Source organism: Pipistrellus hanaki (genome assembly GCF_964339955.1).
Source record: "Pipistrellus hanaki genome assembly, chromosome: 10".
NCBI classification, from domain to species: domain Eukaryota; kingdom Metazoa; phylum Chordata; class Mammalia; order Chiroptera; family Vespertilionidae; genus Pipistrellus; species Pipistrellus hanaki.
The window spans coordinates 55697439-55717375 of NC_140512.1; the positions used below are offsets into that span (position 1 = coordinate 55697439).

The 19937-nt window shown below is 40.2% G+C and overlaps 1 protein-coding gene and 1 pseudogene across 4 annotated transcripts in view; one reads left to right on the forward strand and one right to left on the reverse strand.

Moving 5' to 3' along the window:
- Positions 1-19937, reverse strand: part of AHCYL2 (adenosylhomocysteinase like 2) — a 140126-nt gene that overhangs the window by 114138 nt on the left and 6051 nt on the right. The window lies entirely within an intron of this gene.
- On the forward strand, positions 546-1720 carry LOC311629514 (glyceraldehyde-3-phosphate dehydrogenase-like; annotated as a pseudogene). Its single transcript has one exon. The product of its transcript is annotated as a glyceraldehyde-3-phosphate dehydrogenase-like (transcript).

Sequence of the window (19937 nt, forward strand, 5' to 3'; positions counted from 1 at the left end):
TCCATTTCCTTACCAGTGAGACTCATTTACATTATAATGGTTGCCAAGGTTACTTTAATTGCATTACAGCTCCTTTCTCCAGTAGCTAATCTGAAGCACCACCTGGGTGGTATAGTTAACAACCAAAAACCTCAATTAAAGATAACTCAAAATTTAGGCTACTAAAAAAATTGATCTAAAAAAAGATTAATTAGTTCTAGTAACAAAGATTGCATCAAGGTAGGAGCTATTTGTTTCCTATACTCTGTTCTACCCAAGATCTTACACTACCTCAGGGAACTCTCTAGGAGTCAGTATTTTTATCTGCCCAACAGAGATTCTTATAAGAGAAGCAAGTTAAATAACATAAATTTTATAAAGGGTAATGGCTCAAAACAATTATTACTTTATTCCAAGTATATTTCCCCTTACTCTAATTAAAAAAAAAAAAAAAAAAAAGGACATTATATAAAAGGACACTGAAAAGTCTTACAGGCTCTCTGCTCCTCCTGTTCGTCCGACAGCCTCTCCTGCGCTGTGCCAGCAGCTACAACCCTGAGACACAGATGTTGAAGGTCGGAGTGAAAGGATTTGCCCACATTGGGCGCCTGGTCACCAGGGCTGCTTTTAACTCTGGCAAAGTGGATATTGTTGCCATCAATGACCCTTTCATTGACCTCAACTACATGGTCTATATGTTCCAGTATGATTCTACCCATGGCAAGTTCAAAGGCACCATCAAGGCCGAGAACGGGAAACTTGTCATCAATGGAAAGTCCATCTCCATCTTCCAGGAGCGAGATCCCACCAACATCAAATGGGGTGATGCTGGTGCTGAATATGTTGTGGAGTCCCCTGGTGTCTTCACTACCATGGAGAAGGCTGGGGCTCACTTGAAGGGTGGAGCCAAGAGGGTCATCATCTCTGCCCCTTCTGCGGATGCCCTCATGTTTGTGATGAGTGTGAACCATGACAAGTATTACAACTCCCTCAAGATTGTCAGCAATGCCTCCTGCACCACCAACTGCTTGGCCCCTCTGGCCAAGGTCATCCATGACAACTTTGGCATCGTGGAGGGACTCATGACCACAGACCATGCCATCACCACCACCCAAAAGACCATGGATGGCCCCTCTGGGAAGCTGTGGTGTGATGGCCAAGGGGCTGCCCAGAACATCATCCCTGCTTCCACTGGTGCTGCCAAGGCTATGGGCAAGGTCATCCCTGAGCTGACTGGGAAGCTTACTGGCTTGGCCTTCCGTGTCCCTACCCCCAATGTGTCAGTTGTGGATCTGACCTGCTGCCTGGAGAAAGCTGCCAAATACGATGATATCAAGAAGGTAGTGAAGCAGGCATCAGAGGGCCCCCTCAAGATATCTTGGGCTATAGTGAGGACCAGGTTGTCTCCTGTGACTTTAACAGTGATACCCACTCCTCCACCTTTGATGCTGGGGCTGGCATTGTCCTCAATGACCACTTTGTCAAGCTCGTTTCCTGGTATGACAATGAATTTGGCTACAACAACAGGGTGGTGGACCTCATGGTCCACATGGCCTCCAAGGAGTAAGAGCCCCCTGGATCACCAGCCCCAGCAAGAGGAAGAGAGGCCCTCGCTGCTGGGGAGTCCTGACCCAGATCAGTCCCCGGACACACGGAGAATCTCCTGACCACTGTTTCCATCCCAGAGCCCCTGAAGAAGGGGAGGGGAGTAGGGAGCCTTACTTTATTATGCACCATCAATAAAGTTTATTGTGCCCATCCAAAAAAAGAAAAAAAGAAAAATAATAATAAAAAAAGGAAAAGTCTATTATATTACTCATCATTATCATCTTCTAAGAATGAAAACATATAGTGCTGGCTATACTAGTACATAAACCAGACATAAACAATGAGGCTAGTATATTCTGTATAAAAGCAACAACCAAACAAAACATTCTGTAACAAAAAAAGACTTAAAAAGGTAAAAAAAAATAAAAATAAAATAAAGAGCAAGCTTTCAGAAGCATGAATAACAAACATTCTATTTATAGTTAGAGTAGAGGCCCATTGCACGAAGATTCATGCAAGAATAGGCCTTCCTTCCCCTGGCTGCCCGCACCGGTTTTCCTCTGGCACCTGGGACCCAGGCCTTCGCTCTGGCCATCGCCTTCAGTGTTTGGTCTGGCCAGAGCGCTGCTCCTGTAGCTCCCTCCGACCCTACCCTCTTCCTCATAGCAAGCATCCTGCCCACCCTGCTGTTCCGTGCCTGCGTATGCAAATTAACTTGCCATCTTTGTTGGGTTTATTTGCATACTCATTCCTGATTGGTTAGTGGTCTTGCTTCAGATGTATGGTCAATTTACATATTTCTCTTTTATTAGTGTAGATTAAAAAAAAAATTGTTTTTCCAGAATTTTTACTCCCACAGGTAGCAGCAATGGGAGATATAGGGATACTGGTCTGTAGATGTTCTCCCCCTCATGCTTTAAAGATCACCTCAGTGGAGAAATAAAGTTTCACATTTACCTATTTTCATTCTTTTATCCCCACTCCCATCATTTCTCAATTTAAGCCATCACTGTAATATGTTTAATGTGTTTACATGTTTTTTTGTAGTGTACAATGTGTTTTAAATATACTTTAAAATGTACATAAATATCATGTTACATATCTCATTCTGCTTCTTTCTGTTTTTAATCAGCACTGTTATTAAGATCCATCATGGTGCCATGTGCAATCTAGTCCATTGTTTCAAACTGCTACATAGTAGCAATATAATATAAATCTATCACAATTTACCTGAGATAGTTGGGTAAAGTGTATAGACAACCGGATTGTTTTCCACAAGTACAAATAACATTGCTATGGACTCATATAAAAATTTCTGTCAACTATACACTGAGTGGCCAGATTATTATTATCTCTGAACACATAATAATCTGGCCATTCAGAGTGTGTGTGTGTGTGTGTGTGTGTGTGTGTGTGTTTGTATTAGAGGCACAGTGTATGAATTCATGCATGAGTGGGGTCCAGCCAGCCTGGCCAGGGGGAGGGGACATGGGCGGTTGGCCAGCCTGCCTGCTGGTCGAACTCCTGATTGAGGGGACAATTTGCATATTAGCTTTTTATTATATAGGATATACACTGAATGCCCAGATTATTATGCGTTCAGGGATCATAATAATCAGGCCACTCAGTGTAAATACCTAGGAAAAGAACTGCTGGATCAAGGGGTGTAGCTAATGTATAATCTAATTAAGTACTACCTCCCTCTTACCCCCCAGTTTACACTTCCTCCAACAAGAACTACTATAACTGAATAACCACCTACCAGGCACTGGGCACTTTTTCTCAGATTTTTTTCTCCTATATCGCCTCATCCTTTTTAGCTAGTCTTTGTCCCTTTTGCTTTTCATATCAGCTGTCACCTCATCAGAAATGTGAAGGCAAGGAGTTCCTCCCTTGCTTTTCCCTGGCCATCAAGTTCCCTATTTCACTCCAACAATGCCTTAGGCTGCCAGGGCCTCTACTAACCATGCATTATGAAAACAAAATCAAACAGCAAATGTTATTTTAAAAAAGTTTGATTCTCGAGGTCATTGAAGTGTACCTATTACAAAGGGCATTAAGATATTCATTCCGCGCCTTCGCCAGTATTGCTCAGTGGTTGAAGCATTGGCCCTCGCACCAAGGAGTCTTGGGTTCAATCCCGGTCAAGGGCACATACCTGGGTTGCCAATTTGATCCCTGGCCCCAGCCAGACACATGCAGGAGGCAACCAATTGATGTGACTCTCTCTCTATTCGCCTCCTTCCCTTCCTTCCATTCTCTAAAAATCAATGGGGAAACAACATCCTTAGGTGAGGATTAAGAAAAGAAAAAGAAAGAAAGAAAGAAAGAAAGAAAGAAAGAAAGAAAGAAAGAAAGAAAGAAAGAAAGAAAGAAAGAAAGAAAGAAAGAAAAAGAGAAAGTCTTTCTGCATACTTTTATAGCCATTCTTATCCTTTTTTGGGAGGCCTTGGAGGAATAGCTCCATCTCTTTGGAACTCTTCTACAAAAAAATAAGGGGAATTAGATGATAATCAGATAATAATCATTTTTCAATCTATACTCTGGAGACCTATGGGTTTCCCTGAGTGGCTCAAGAGAATCATCTCAAGGCAAAAGAAGTTACCTACTCCTCTTCTATTAGAACAGCACAATACAAAGAATAGCACAACAAAAATTCTTTTGTCTTCTCGAAGATTCAGTTTGGAGAATAGGTTCTATTTAAGAAAAAGTTTATTCACATTCTAGCTGAAAGTGGTAACAGGTATAACCTCTATTGTATTTGGCAATATTCATAAAATTTTGAACAAGAAATTCCAGTTGTAAGAATTTATTCTATGGACATTCAAATACATGTTCAACATATCTATACAAAGATCGTTACAGCACTGTTTGTATGGCAAAATATTGGAAAAAAAACTTAAACAACCATAAATAGCCAAGCAGTTACTGCACATAAATTATGGTACATACATATAATGGAATATTATATAGACTTTAAAAACAACAGAGCAGCTCCAAGATACAGTTAAGTGGGGAAAAAGTAAGATGCAAAATCGTGTAGTGTTATGCTACCCTTTTGTATAGAAAAGTGCCTGCTATATGATATGTTAACTATTAGTATAACATATTTTGTTTTCACATTACCACCAGTCTAGTCCAAATCCTTACTATCCCTCCCTTGGATGATTTTTTAAATATTTATCAAATTGATTGGGGTGACATTGGTCAATATGAACATACTAGAGGCCCAGTGCACAGAATTTGTGCACAGGGGTGGGTGGGAGGGAGTGTCCCTCAGCCCAGCCTGCACCCTCTCCAATCTGGGACCCCTCGAGGGATGTCCAACTGCCCGTTTAGGTCCGATTCTACAGGGATCGGGCCTAAACGGCAGTCAGACATCCCTTTCACAATCCAGAACTGCTGGCTCCCAATTCTCACCTGCCTGCCTTTCTGATTGCTCCTAACTGCTTCTGCCTGACAGCCTGATCACCCCCCTAACCACTCCCCTGCCAGTCTGATTGATGGACTGCTCCCCTGTCAGCTGATTGCCCTTAATTGCCCTCCCCTGCAGGCCTGGTCACCCCTTACTGCCCTCCCCTGAAGGCCTGGTCACTTCTAACTGCCCTCCCCTGCAGGCCTGTTCCCCCCTCCCCCCCAACTGCTCTCCCCTGCAAGCCTGGTCCCCCACAACTGACCTCTCTTGCAGGCCTGGTCCCTCCCAACTGCCCTCCCCTTCTGGCCATCTTGTGGCGGCCATCTTGTGTCCACACGGGGCAGCCATCTTTGACCTAATGGGGGCAGCCATCTTGTGTGTTGGAGTGATAATCAATTTGCATATTACTCTTTTATTAGATAGAATAGGTTTCAGGTGTGGGTTTCTATGTTACAAGATCTGTATATTGTACCATGTGCCCACCACCCAAAGTCAAATCTTCTACTGTCACCTTACATTAGGACTCCCTTCTCTACCCACCCCCTTTCCTCTGGCAAATACCACATTGCTATTTGTGTTCACAAGTTTCAGTTTTATATCCTACATGACTGAAATCATATAGTTCTTAGCTTTTTCTGACTTATTTCACTTAGCAAAATGTTCTCGAGGTCCATCCAAGTTGTTGTAAATAGTGCTATTTCATCCTTTCTTATGGCTGAGTAGTATTCCATTGAATATATGTACCACATATTTATCCAGTCCTCTATCACAGGACATTTTGGTTGTTTCCATATCTTGGCCACCGTGAATAATGCAATGAACATATATCTTTGCCAATACAGGATTTGGAGTTTTTCGGGCATATACCCAAGAGAGGAATTGCAGGGTATGGTAGCTTTAGTCTTAATTTTTTGAGGAATTGCCAGACTGCTTTCCATTGTGTTTGTTCCCACCAGCAGTGAATGAGGGTTCCCGGTTCCCACAACCTCTCCAACACTTGTTATTACCTGTCTTATTGATAATGGCCACCCTTAATAGGTATAAGATAGTGTCTCAGTGTAGTTTTGATTTGCATTTCCCTAACTGCCAGTGAGGTTGAACATCTTTTCATGTATCTATTGGCTGTTCATATATTTTCTTGGGGGAGGTGTATTTTCAGGTCCTCTGCCCACTTTTTGATTGGGTTGTTTGGTGTTGAGTTTTATGAGTTCTTTATATATTTTGGAAATTAAACCTTTGTCAGAGTTGCTGTTTGCTAATATCATCTTCCATCTGGTCGGCTGCCTCTTTGTTTTGTTGTCAATTTCTTTTACTATGTAGAAGCTTTTTAATTTGATACAGTCATATTCATTTATGTTTGCCTTACTTCCCTTGCCTTTGGGGTCAAGTTCATAAAATGTTCTCTATGACCAAGGTCCGTAAGTTTGGTACCTATATTTTCTTCCATGTAACTTATTTTTCAGGCCTTATATTTAGGTCTTTTTTTCAATTTTGAATTAATTTTTGCACATGGGGGCAAACTGTAATCCAGTTTCATTCATTTACATGTGGTGGCTTTTCAGTTTTCCCAGCACCATTTATTGAAGAGAATATCTTTACTCCTTTGTGTGTTTCTGGATCCTCTGTAGAAAATTACCTGTCCATATACATGTGATTTTATATAGCTGCCATTTTAATTAAGAACTTTATAGTAACTTTTCAAATTATTTATTGACTTCCTCTAATTTCCAGTCTGACTCCAGTTCTATCTGTAAGACATCTTCATTTAAATGTTATACTAACATTTCAAACACATGATAGAAATCTGAGTTCTTATTCTATAATACTTTAACCAAGTGCTTGTATATGATTTAGTCAAATAAGCATTTTGTTGAAATTTTACAGAACATGAATTCAAGTTCAATTTTTTACCTTTTGCTTGATCTGCCCAAAGCATATTTAAGCAGAAATGTAAACAAACTATAAACTAAGTTTGTTTCTTAAATCTGACTATTTACTCCTATGAAATTTCATGAAATATAGAAACCTAAACAAGTGTATATTTTTAAACACTTGCATTCTAATATTTACTACTTATAGCTCTAGAATTATCTATATTTATAGATATAGAACTGAGATACTGTGTTGGAAAAATGCAGCATTTGTTTTTTCCATTTACAGCTGTCTGCTCTGGAGCCTTGGACAAGCACTAGAGTGCTTAATGGCATTTAACAAACATTAAATGAATTTCTTTTTGGCTTTTCCGTTAGTAAACTATAATTGCTTACCACAGTGTTATTGTAAGAACTGATTCATATTTATAACTGCTCTAAAGAGTATTCTTTAATGCTCTATTATGTCTTGGAAAAAACCCAACCTTCCTAGGATGTCCTTCCTTTTCTTCCCTAGATTAGGACAGAAGCTTCAGGAGTCTGAGTCCCAAAAATACCATCACCTTTGCCCCCCCCCTTTTTTTTTTAATAAATCTTTATTGCTCAGTTACAATTGTTTCTCTCCCCATAGCTCCCTTCCACCTGGTTCCCGCCCCACCTTCTACCCTTACCTCCTCCCCACCATTGTCTCATCCATAGGTGTACAATTTTAATCCAGTCTTTTCCTGCACCCCCACACCTCTTTCCCCCTGATAATTATCAATCCACTCCCTTTCTTTGCCCCTGATTCTATTATATCCACAAATTTATTCTGTTCCTCAGATTTTTCATTCACTTGATTTTTAGATTCACTTGTTGATATATATGTATTTGTTGATCATAATTTTTATCTTTTTTCTTCTTCTTCCTCTTGTTAAAGAATACCTTTCAGCATTTAATATAATACTGGTTTGGTGGTGGTGAACTCCTTTAGCTTTTTCTTATCTGTGAAGCTCTTTATCTGCCCTTCAATTCTGAATAACTTTGCTCGATATATTAATCTTGGTTGTAGGTTCTTGCTATTCATCACTTCAAATATTTCTTGCCACTCCCTTCTGGCCTGCATAGTTTCTGTTGAGAAATCAGCTGACGGTCGTATGGGTGCTCCTTTATAGGTAACCAACTGCTTTTCTCTTGCTGCTTGTAAGATTCTCTCTTTGTCTTTTGCCTTTGGTATTTTAATTATAATGTGTCTTGGTCTGGTCCTCTTTGGATTCCTCTTGTTTGGGGTTCTGTGCACTTCCTGTACTTGTAAAACTATTTCTTTCACCAGGTGGGGGAAGTTTTCTGACATTATTTCTTCAAATAGGTTTTCAGTATCTTGTACTCTCTCTTCTTCTGGCACCCCCATAATTCTGATGTTGGTATGCTTAAAGTTGTCCCAGAGGCTCCTTACACTATCTTCGACTTTCTGGATTCTCTTTTCTTCTTGCTTCTCCAGAGGAGTGTCCTTTTGCTCTTTGTATTCCAAATCTTTGACTTGATTCTTGTGTTCCTCCAGTCTGCTGTTGGATCTCTGTATAATATTTTTTAATTTCAGTCAGTTTACGTTCAATTTCTAGTTGGGTCTCATTAAATTTATCGGCCTTTTCTAGGAAATTCTTGAAAAACCTTATAACGGTGATTTTGAACTCTATATCCAGTCTTTTGTTCTCCTCTATCTTTTTCGTTTGAGATCCATTTCCTTGTCTTGGGATTTTTGCTGCTTCCCAAAGTTGGTAGGATGGCTTTGTGTGTTTGGTGACCTATATGGCCCAGTGGGTCAGCCTCCCCAGTTACCTGAGGTAGACACTTTGGTGCTCCCCTTTGTGGACTGTGTGAACAGGCTTGTTGTAGTTAAGTCTTGATTGTTGTTGGTATCACTGGGAGGAACTGACCTCCAGGCCCATTGGATGTGAGTATCAGCTGTGTCTACTCAACGATACCTTCTGTATTGGAGACAGTCTTATAGGATCAGACTTGCAAAATTGCAAAAGGTTCTATGCTCAGCTTGGATGAGGCGAAGTCTCAGGGCTGAGGTGACAATCTTGGGTTCTTATCAGCCCTGCCCTTGTGTGCTCGCCTGAGTTTCCGCCTGACTGTCCAGATTCCCCGTGCAAGAGTGTGGGTGCCCCAGGGGCTTGCCCAGAATTGGGTTGGGTCTCTGTAGTCTGGAGCTTCTGACTCTTTCCGCTATGGATAGGCCGTGGCAGCCTCTGCAGTCAGATCTCTCTGCGCGCACTCACTCGAGCGTGACTGTAGACCCTGCCTGCTGTGGCTCCCGGCTCCCCCAGTCTCTCAATCTCTGAGTCTCCAGGTGCCTTTCTCTACAATCCAGACTCCACCTGTATGAGCCTGGGTCTATGGGGATTTGGCCGGGGTTGGGGTTCATTGCAATCGGGGACTTCCCTTCCCCTCCCGCCAGCCAGGCACTCGGCTGCCCATCCTCTCTGCAGGTGCGTCTCCCTACCTCAGCGCTTTGCAGCTCCCAATCTGATCTGTGAGCCTCTCTCCTTCTTTCTAGTTGTAGATTTCCCACTCCACCAGCTTTCCTGTGGTTTTGGATGATGTCCGTTCTGTCTTTTAGTTGTTGTTTTGAAATTGTTGTGCGAGGCGGCAGCTTAGGTGCTTATTTTTTTATTTCAGTCAGTTTATGTTCAATTTCTAGTTGGGTCTCATTAAATTTCTTGGTTTCTCCACCTTTGCTCTTTTAAGCCAACAGCCCTCCTACTGGGTCTCTCAGTCTTCAAATTGAGATACAGATCTACCAGGAACTCTGTTAGTATTTAAGAAACTATTCTGAAGAAAAAGAGTAAGTAAATTCTACAAAGTAGGCTTTAATCCATAAGTCTTAATTGGTTTAACTGATGTTCTTGAATAAAACCAGTGTTGCTTTAGAATTGCCAAGTATAATCATGTCAATATATACTAAACACTCTTCTTGTTGTTATTGTCTAAACATGTCCTTTACACAGTGAAAAATTGTACTGTGAGGAAACAGCATATACTTATATAAAAGAGATGGTATATTCATAAAATTTGCAAATCTGTTACAGAATGTTAATATCTAACAGGCAAGTCACCATTATCTACTTCCTAGTTTCCTCACTATAATATTTAAAAATTATAATGAATATATGTAAATGAAACTAATAGAATAACAAGAGATAAAAAAAAAATACTTCTATATGCAAAGTATGCAAACTAAGATGTATTTTCTTTTGAATCCTCATCCAAGGACATGCTTAGAGGGAGAGAGAAACATCTATGGGTTGCCTGACATAACTGTCCACTGACAGGGGATCAAACCTAAGATGTGTTTCTCAGAAGGAAAGATAGAGGGGTGAATGATGTGTTTGTTAGGGAAAGTGCAATTTTGTCTTAAAGTAGAATGACTGATTGTTCCAGCATAAGAAAGATGAACTATGGATATTTTAAAATGTTGGAGATTTGTGGGAAATGAATTTACATATGTTCAAACTGCTAACATTAAAAGAGTTTATTTACAAGCTAAAAAAAAATATTGCTAGGAAACAAAGACTGTATCTTATCAAAATAATTTCTTATACTCCATGTTGTTTTTATCATGTCTTTGATTATTTAAAAAATTAAAATTAAAAAACCCCAAGTCTTTCCAGTATTGAAGGAGCTAAGGTTGTTTTGTCGTTTGTTTTTACAGCTATGTTACTTCTTGTATTTGTCTTTAAAATTTTTTACTCTCACTTTGGTTAAATGATTAAGTATTGTTCCATAGTTACCTCTGACCCTATTTAATCAAATGTTCATTTTTGACAAGCTTCCTTGAGATTTCCCAGAGGGCCATTAGAAAAGATCAAAGGATTTGTTCCTTTACCTTATAAAAAGAAATGTTTGTAATAATTCTGTTTATTTGGTATATTAAATTGCATGGGAAAAACTGTCAAATAAACAGGGTTATATTTTTATGGGAGAATGTTAATATAAGTATTCCAGAAACTGTATGAAGTTCACAGAAATTTGTCAATACCTTCATTATTTAACTATTATGTTAAAATCTTGTGTGCTATAGAAATAACCAAATTTTCTTATCAAACGAACACTCATCAGATCTTGAATCTCAATCGTTTTAGGTCTTTTGTCATCCACAGATAGTTTTTGTTTTACTCTTTTTTTAATAAATTTTTATTGTTCATATTATTACAAGTGTTCCTTTCCCCCCCCTTCCCACCTCACCCTCTGCCCTTTCCCCACTCCCCATTGTCCTCATCCATAGGTGCACAGTTTATGTTCAGTCTCTTCCCACATTCCCCACTCCCCTTTCCCCGAGAATCATCAGTTCACTCCCCTTCCATACCTCTGATTCTATTATATTCAATAGTTAATATTGTTCATCAGATTTTTTTTAATTTCCTTGGTTTTTAGATTCACTTGTTGATAGTTACGTATTTGTTGTTCATAATTTTTATCTTTATTTACTTTCTCTTCTGAAAGAACCCCCTTCAGCAATTCATATAATTCTGGTTTAGTGGTGATGAACTCCTTTAGCTTTTTTTTATTAGTGAAGCTCTTTATCTGACCTTCGATTCTGAATGATAGCTTTGCTGGGTAGAGTATTTTTGGCTGTAGGTTCTTGCTATTCATCACCTTGAATATTTCTTGCCATTCCCGTCTGGCCTGCATGGTTTCTGTTGAGAAATCAGCTGACAATCATATAGGTGCTCCTTTATAGGTGTTTATTTGGTATATTAAATTGCATGGGAAAAACTGTCAAATAAACAGGGTTATATTTTTATGGGAGAATGTTAATATAAGTATTACAGAAACTGTATGAAGTTCACAGAAATTTGTCAATACCTTCATTATTTAACTATTATAGGTAACCACCTGCTTAGCTCTTGCTGCTTTTAATATTCTCTCTTTGTCCTTTGCTCTTGGAATCTTAATTATGATTTGTCTTGGTGTGGTCCTCTTTGGATCCCTCTTATTTGGAGTTCTGTGTGCTTCCTGGACTTGTAAGTCCAATTCTTTCCCCAGGTGGGGGAAGTTTTCTGTCACTATTTCTTTCAGTATGTTTTCGATATCTTGCTCTCTCTCATCTTCTGGGACCCCCATGATTCTGATGTTGGATCGTTTGAAGTTGTCCCAGAGGTTTCTTACATTATCTTCAATTTTCTGGATTCTCTTGCCTTCTAGCTTCTGCAGAGGAGTGTCTTCTGGCTCTTTATGTTCCAAATCTTTGACTTGATTCTTGCGATCTTCTATTCTGTTTTTAGGACTCTGTATAATATTTTTTATTTCAGACAATGTATTCTTTATTTCTTGTTGATCCCTTTTCATATCCTCATAGGTCTCATTTATTTTATCGGCCTTTTCTAGGAAACTCTTGAAAAACCTTATAAGTGTGGTTTTGAACTCTATATCCAGTCACTTTTTGTCCTCCATTTCTTTCGTTTGTGATCTATTTGGTTTAGGCATTTTCGCAGGCAGCTTTTCTGATGGGGCAGAGTTTCAGGGTGGAGCCTACAGCCTTGGCTTCCGTCAGCCCCGCCCTATGCAACTCCTGAGACTCAGGGTCCTTCAGTACTTGTTGCAAGCACCTCTGAGAGAAAGGTGCCCTCGATTTTCGCCTGCTACCAAACAGTGTAGGCTTTCCAGCAATGGGCCCGAAACTGGGGTTCAGTTCAGTTGGAAGTGGAGTTGGAGATGGCGTTCAGAGCAGTCTGGAGCCCCTGTCTCCTTCCCACCAGGGCAATCCCGCGGCACAGCCGGCCGTCCCTTCTCTGCGCTCAGTGTGCGCGCCTCTGGGACCTCCTTTCGCAGCTTCCCCGGGTTCCGCCTTACAGCCCAGCTCCCTCTGGATGAGCCTGGGTCACCGGGGTCTGGCCTAGAACGGGGGTTCAGAGCAGTTGGGGGCCCAGCACAGTCGGAGCTTTTATCTCCTTCCCGCTAGGGAACGCCAGCCAGGCACTCGGCCTCCCTCCTCTCCCTCCGTCCTCTCCGCGCGCGCCGCGTGTCTCCGTACCTTGGGCTTTTACAGCTCCTCCGCGCTTCCTTCTGGTTTCCTCCTTGCTTCTCGTTATAGAATTTCCAGTCAGTCGACTTTCCTGTAGTTCTGGGTAATGTCCATTTTATATTTTAGTTGTATTTTATTGAAATTGTTGCGAGCGGCTGCGGCTGCGGCTAGGTGCCTACCCGAGCAGCCATCTTGGATTCTCTCAGTTTTTGTTTTACTCTTATTCTTCTCAGTTAATATTTAAAACTGACCACCCAAGATCAAGCAGAAGAATTAATTCTATGAGACTGAATGAACTGATGAAGGATTATGAGTTTTTTATGGCCTTCTTGTTTGAAACGTTCCTGGTTTTTTAATGTTCTATTTTCCGCTATAAGGAACTCCTTTCTCTTTTCTTTTAAGCTATCTATATCTTACAGCAATTCAATAGATTATACCTTAGTAACCAAAAATGAAACATTTATCTTTTCTCCCTGCCTGATCCCTCCAAAATTTGGAAGCTCTTAAGTGTTCTTATTTTCATGGGAATGTATTTATTTTACTTCATCCTTACCTGAAGATATGTTTAGAGAGAGGAAGTGGGGAAGGGAGAGGTGAGAAAAAAGGGAGAGTGGAGGAGGGGGTGCGGCGCAGAAAGAGAAAGAGGAACATTGATCAGTTGCCTCCCATTTGCGCTCTGTCCAGGAATCAAACCTGCAACCTTTTGGTGTATGCTCCAACCAACTGGCCAGGTCAGCAATATAGCTATTTTAATAAGCTCAATAGAAATAAGAATCTGCCGGGACCGGTTTGGCTCAATGGATAGAGCGTCGGCTTGGGGACTGAAGGGTCCCGGGTTTGATTCCGGTCAAGGGCATGTACCTTGGTTGCGGGCATATCCCCAGTAGGGGGTGTGCAAGAAGCAGCTGATCGATGACTCTCTCTCATCGATGTTTCTAACTCTCTATCTCCCTTCCTCTCTGTACAAAATCAATAAAATATATTTAAAAAAAAGAAAAAAGAAAGAAATAAGAATCTGTTCTCCTTGCCAGGGCTGATGTAGTTCAGTTGATTGGGCATGGTCTTATGCACCAAAAGGCTGCTAGTTCAAGCCCAGTCAGGACAAATGCCCAGCTTAATAGGGGGTGTGCAGAAGCCAGCCAATTGATGTTTCTCTCTCATCAATGTTTCTTTCTCTCCCTTCTACTCTCTCTAAAAATGTATAAAAATATTTAAAAATAAATAAAATCATGCAAACTTTAAAAGGCCTGTGTGGTCAATTATCATTCTTGGTGCACTTATGTAAATAATTAGGTCAACCTTACTCTGGTTATCTTTGCTCAACAAGGGAGATGACTACAGAGAGAAATTCTTAGGTTTCAATAGAAAACCCTAGTATAGACCTGTGGGTTCTCAATTCTAGTTTCCTCAAATATTTGGCTACTACTCTACAAACTAACATTCCCAATTTCCCCCTCCCTCCTAACTTGGTATCACTAACAAATAAACTGCCCTTTTCCTAAGACTCTGAAAGCTAAACTGAGAAACTTGACATAAACTTCAAGGAAATCACCACAACAGATCAGGCATGGACAATTTTGTGTCTGCTGCTATGTGGGCCACTAAAAAGTTGACTGGAACAACCAATGCCATCACCAGAGACATTCAAACTGAAAACCAGAAAATTCCTTAGATTGCCACTGCCTATCCTTCCTCCACCATTTAAAAAAGATGCGTTGAGCCTAACATCTAGAAATCTTGACTGACTGCTCTTTGGACTAAAAACAAAACAAAACAAAACAAAACTGTGTTTATAGTTTGTACTAACCATTAACTTCTGTTTTTATAGAAATGTCCTTCATTAAATGCCTGATCGCTCACACCAGCTAGAGGCCTAATCAGGTGTGTGCCCTATTCCCTCTGCCTCCTGAGACACAACTGTTTAATGAGGTTGACATATTCCTAGGACTGAGACATTAGCTCAATGGATTATGGAACAATCTATCAACTCAGTTTCTGGACTGTGAAACTTCCTAGGGGAAAGTTTCGAATGAGGGAATTATGTGGTTCAGAATACCTAACCCAAAATATGGTGCACTGGCATACTGACTATTTTAAGCTACAGGAATTTAAAAAATGGCAAGGGCACAAAGAACTCTCTGACCTCCTCTTTTCCCTGAAGCAGATCATAAGATCCTCATGTGAAAGGTGTTCTCCTTACATGTGGAGGAGAGGAGCATTCTTATCTCTAAAGACTAAGGGACCTAAGAAGAGGAATCCTAGGGAATAGGCTTGCTAAGTTCTCCCCAGTTTACTACCCTTAGCTCATACCATTTTGTCCTAACACATTTTCCCATGACTTTCCACTCCTCTTCAAACCTAGTATAAAAACACCCAAGTATAACCATTTCTTTAGTCTTCATTTCCTTATGAAGGCTCCCTTGTTACATAAAACTTGTATTGAATAAATCTACAAATCACAACTAACAAATGCTGACTCTTCTTCAAAGAAAAAGATTTAGGAATAAATTGCCATTTTACTAAGAAGATATGCACTTTCTATTTCTATTTACAGGACCCTACTCAGCAATCCTAGGAGAGTAGCAGGAAAAAGTATTTTTCTTCCCCTACTTATCAAGCAGTAAGAGAAAAACAAATGAATAAATTATGGACTAATAAGGTCACTGAAGCACAAGGACAGAGAATAAGGCTGAGAGCCAAAAAAAAATTCAGCTCAACTCCTAAAGAGCAAGTTCTAACAGTCCTCCATGTTAGCAAGGTCTTAGCCAACAAAGCAGAGAGAAAATGGAGACAAGGTCTCAAAAGTCAACTATGAATTCTTTATTCAATACCACCCAAATGAGCTGCCAAAATCAGAATGGACTTATTAACCAATCAGATCTAACAAGTGCTAACTCTTCTTCAAAGAAAAAGATTTAGGAATAAACTCCCAAAATATATATATATATATTTTTTTTTTACCAATCAGACAAAAAAAAATAGGTATAATTCTGATTCATTCACACTGGGTGGCCATTGTTGTGTTGGCTGCTATCATTTTTAAAAATACGTTTTTATTGAATTTAGAGAAAGAGGCAGGGAGAGAAAAATGGAAATGTCAATGAGAGAGAAACATCATGGCCCCTCTAGGGATCGAGCCTAAAACCTGGGCATGTGCCCTGACTGAGAATCCAACTGGTGACCTCTTGACACATAGTCCAATGCTCAACCTCTGATCCACACTGGCTGGGTAGCTATTGCCATTTTTTTTATTTGACAATCTAAGGGAAAAGAAGTCAGTGCCCCTGACTAAATAGTCAGGTATTGCATGTTTTAAAAATTCTTGTGAGCACACAGGTTGAAAATCACTGTGATAAGTGAACAACTCTGACACAAAAGACCATATATTGCATAATTCATTTACATAAAATTTCCAGAAAAAAAGCAAATATATAGTGAAAAAAAAAGCAAATCAGTGACTACTGGGGGCAGAGAATGGGAGCAGGGACTGACTATAAATGGGCAAAGGAAACTTCTGGGGGAAGTGGAACTGTTTTTCATACCCATTAAGATGGCTACCATAATTAATTAATTAGTAACAAGCGTTGTTGAGGATTAGAAGACGTGTACATTGTTAGGAGAAATGTAAAATAGTGTAGCTGCTATGGAAAAACATTTTTTTTACTTATCGTTAAATAATGTTGGCTTAGTAGGTGGTATTATTTTGTTTCTCTTTTGTGAAACCTCAGAGTAGAGAGGCAAGAAAATCATTTTGGGGTTTTGTGGAAGGTTAGAAATTTATCATTAAGTCATGACTAATGTGGCTCAGTGCTTATCGAGTGTCAGCCAGCACACCAAGGGGCTCAGGTTTGATTTCTGGTCAAGGACATGTACCTGGCTGGGTTGCAGGTTCCATCCCAACCCAGTATGAGATACATATGGGAGGCAACCAATCAATGGAAAAAATATCCTCAGTGAGGATTAACAACAAGAAAACTTACCATAAGACTTGTAATAAAATACTTGATGGACACAGAGACATAGAAACATAGATAGCCCAGCTGGTATCACTCAGTGGCTGAGCATCGACCCATGCACCATGAGGTCACCAGTTTCGTATCAGAGCACATGCCCTGGTTTCTGGCTCAATCTCTAGTCGGGGCATACAGGAGGCAGCCCTTCAATGTTGATGTTTCTTTCTCATTGATGTTTCTATCTTCTCCCTGCCTCTCTCTCTAATTCAATAAAAACATATTTAAGAAAAACAAAGACAGGCACAGATGTACAAAGACAAACACACAGTGATTCCCCACATGCAACCGAACTCCTAAAGACCTCTACCAAGATCCTTCCCATGCACACACACACACACACACACACACACACACACACACAGACACACACAGAACCCATACGTCTCCACTCCACAGAGTCTTCTATGTGTACCCACAGAGATACCCCACACAGACCTATATATACTCTGAGGCCCATCCCTCTCACAAAAACATAGAGACAGAGACAGAGACAGAGACAGAGACAGAGACAGAGACAGAGAGACAGAGAGACAGAGAGAGAGAGAGAGAGAGAGAGAGAGAGAGAGAGAGAGAGAGAGAGAGAGAGGCAGACGCACCCAATAGGTAATGCTTAAAACTCAGATTTTTATGGAACTTGAGCAGTGTTCTCCATAGTTATTTTGAGAAGGGACAAGGCTATTCTCTAATGTACTTTTAACTGAGCCAGAACAAAAACTAGACTGGTTGCCATTGGATCTGGAGAACAGTGAATGCTACAAAGCCAGTTTTTATTTGAATTCCTGTTTCTGGAACCACTTGTTCCTGGGCATCATTTTCTGTTTGATGTACTCATCATGCTTAGATAAAAAGTCAGTCTCTTCTTATTTTTTAGGAGCTTTGAATCTAGATTTCTGGTTAAGCAAAGTTCCATGCTTAGATCCCCGTGGCACTAACGAACACACATAAATCTGCCCAAGATTAGGAGGTCCAGAAACACCTCACCTATGTGGAGGACTCATACTGAGTCCTCTGTGGGTGTGGGGAACTGAAGAATGTAGGGTGGAGAGGAAAAATTGTGTTAAAACTGGAAAGAGATGTAATTTTGGTTTTGTTTTTTTTTTCTTACTGGGTAGTTCATGGTATAAGTTTGCATAGAGACTCAGGGTAATAATTTAGCTGCAAGTTAAAAGATTTTAAAACTATACTGATGTAGGCAGGGCTGGCACATTGATTGTGTTGGTTGATAGAGAGATCACTGGTATCCACATAGCCAGGTTTGTTAGTGCCTTAGGCAGCATTTTTTTTTTTTTTTTAAAGAAATATCTTTGCCGAGCCCAAACTGGTTTGGCTCAGTGGATAGAGCGTCGGCCTGTGGACTGAAAGGTCCCAGGTTTGATTCCAGTCAATGGCATGTACCTTGGTTGCAGGCACATCCCCAGTAGGGGATGTGCAAGAGGCAGCTGGTCGATAATTCTCTCTCATCGATGTTTCTAAACTCTCTGTTCCTCTCTCTTCCTCTCTGTAAAAATTCAATAAAATATATTTAAAAAAAAAAACTTGCTGAAACTGGTTTGGATCAGTGGATAGAGCACCGGTCTGCGGACTGAATGAAGGGTCCTGGGTTCAATTCCTGTTAGAGGCATGTATATTGGTTACGGGCACATCCCCCGTGGGGGATGTGCAGTAGGCAGTTGGTCGATGTTTCTCTCTCATCGATGTTTCTAGGTCTCTATCCCTCTCCCTTCCTCTCTGTAGAAAATCAATATAATATATTTTTTAAAATATTAATAAAAAATTAATAGAACACATGGGTAGTGAACACACAATACAATATACAGATGATGTTGTATAGAATTGAATTGAATTGTACACCTGAAACTTATATAATTTAAAAAGAAGAACATGTGAGATTAGAAATAGAGACAGTATGAAATAGTCATTTCCAGTGAGTGGGAAAGTAAACTTACTAGAGAAATGTATAGCATTGCTAGGCAATAGTGATTATGTATATGAGGTTGATGATTATGTAGTAATATTGATCTGCCTGGTTTTCTGATTTTCTCCAGCAATTGACATCTACACGGAGGCAGACAACTAAAAAGGCAGATGGTTAGGTTCAACCAGTGCATCACTCTGAGTTCCATAAACAGCAGAAGGCAACTATGGCTGAATTAAACAGAAAAAGAATTTTCAGACTATGAAGTAGCTTTCAGAGTGAAGAACCTGCTTCAGGGCTACACAACTGAAAACACCACCCAAAACCATATACAAAAATGGGTTTGGGAAAGTTGTGTTTGCTAATGCCAAGCAGGAGACGCTACAGCTTAGGCTGTACCATTATAGTTCTGGATACCAGGTGACACACTAGTAGCATTCCACTGTTGACCCTGTAACTGGGTCATGCTGCTAGAGGCTGATGCTATATGGGAATTTGCTAATAATGGAGGAACAAGTTGTAGATCTCGAGATCCAAAAGGTTTCACAGAGAGCTGAGTAGAGGGGAGTAAAGGGGGGAAGGAGGGGAGAATGGGAGGCACCTGTAATAAATAAATAAATAAATAGTTGCACAGAGTGATCTGAGCAGCAGCCTAGGTGCAGTGCTAAAGCAGATTTCACGTGGGACTTTGGTCAGGGAAGTAGCCTCCCACTGTTGCTATGGGTGGTGTTGTCTCTCACTAATCCCAAAGGCATCACAGACTGGCAAAGCCTTGGGCAATTACTCTCTTTGAGGCCAAATTTCTAGTCTGTAAAATAATAATATTCATCTGATAAAACTGTCCTGATTAAATGAGATGAGAAGGAAAGACAGATATTTGGCAGAGACTAAATATTCAGTAAATGGTAGCCATAAGTGAAGAATTATAACTGAAGCCAAGAGAAGAGTTTCCAAGAAAATGCAGTCAACAGTATCTAATCTTTTAGAAAGATCAAAAGGGTTCACCATTGGAACACTACAGGAGGTAAGTTTGTAGGGAAGTGAAACCAGTTTTAGTCTCAGGTTACCTAATTTTCAATGATAGTTCTGCAGTTTTCAGAAAGGCTTTAAGAAAAAGCCTGATTTATAGTCAGAGAAATTCCACTAGCAGCTCTAAAACTTCTGTACCCTTCCTGAGCTAAGAACT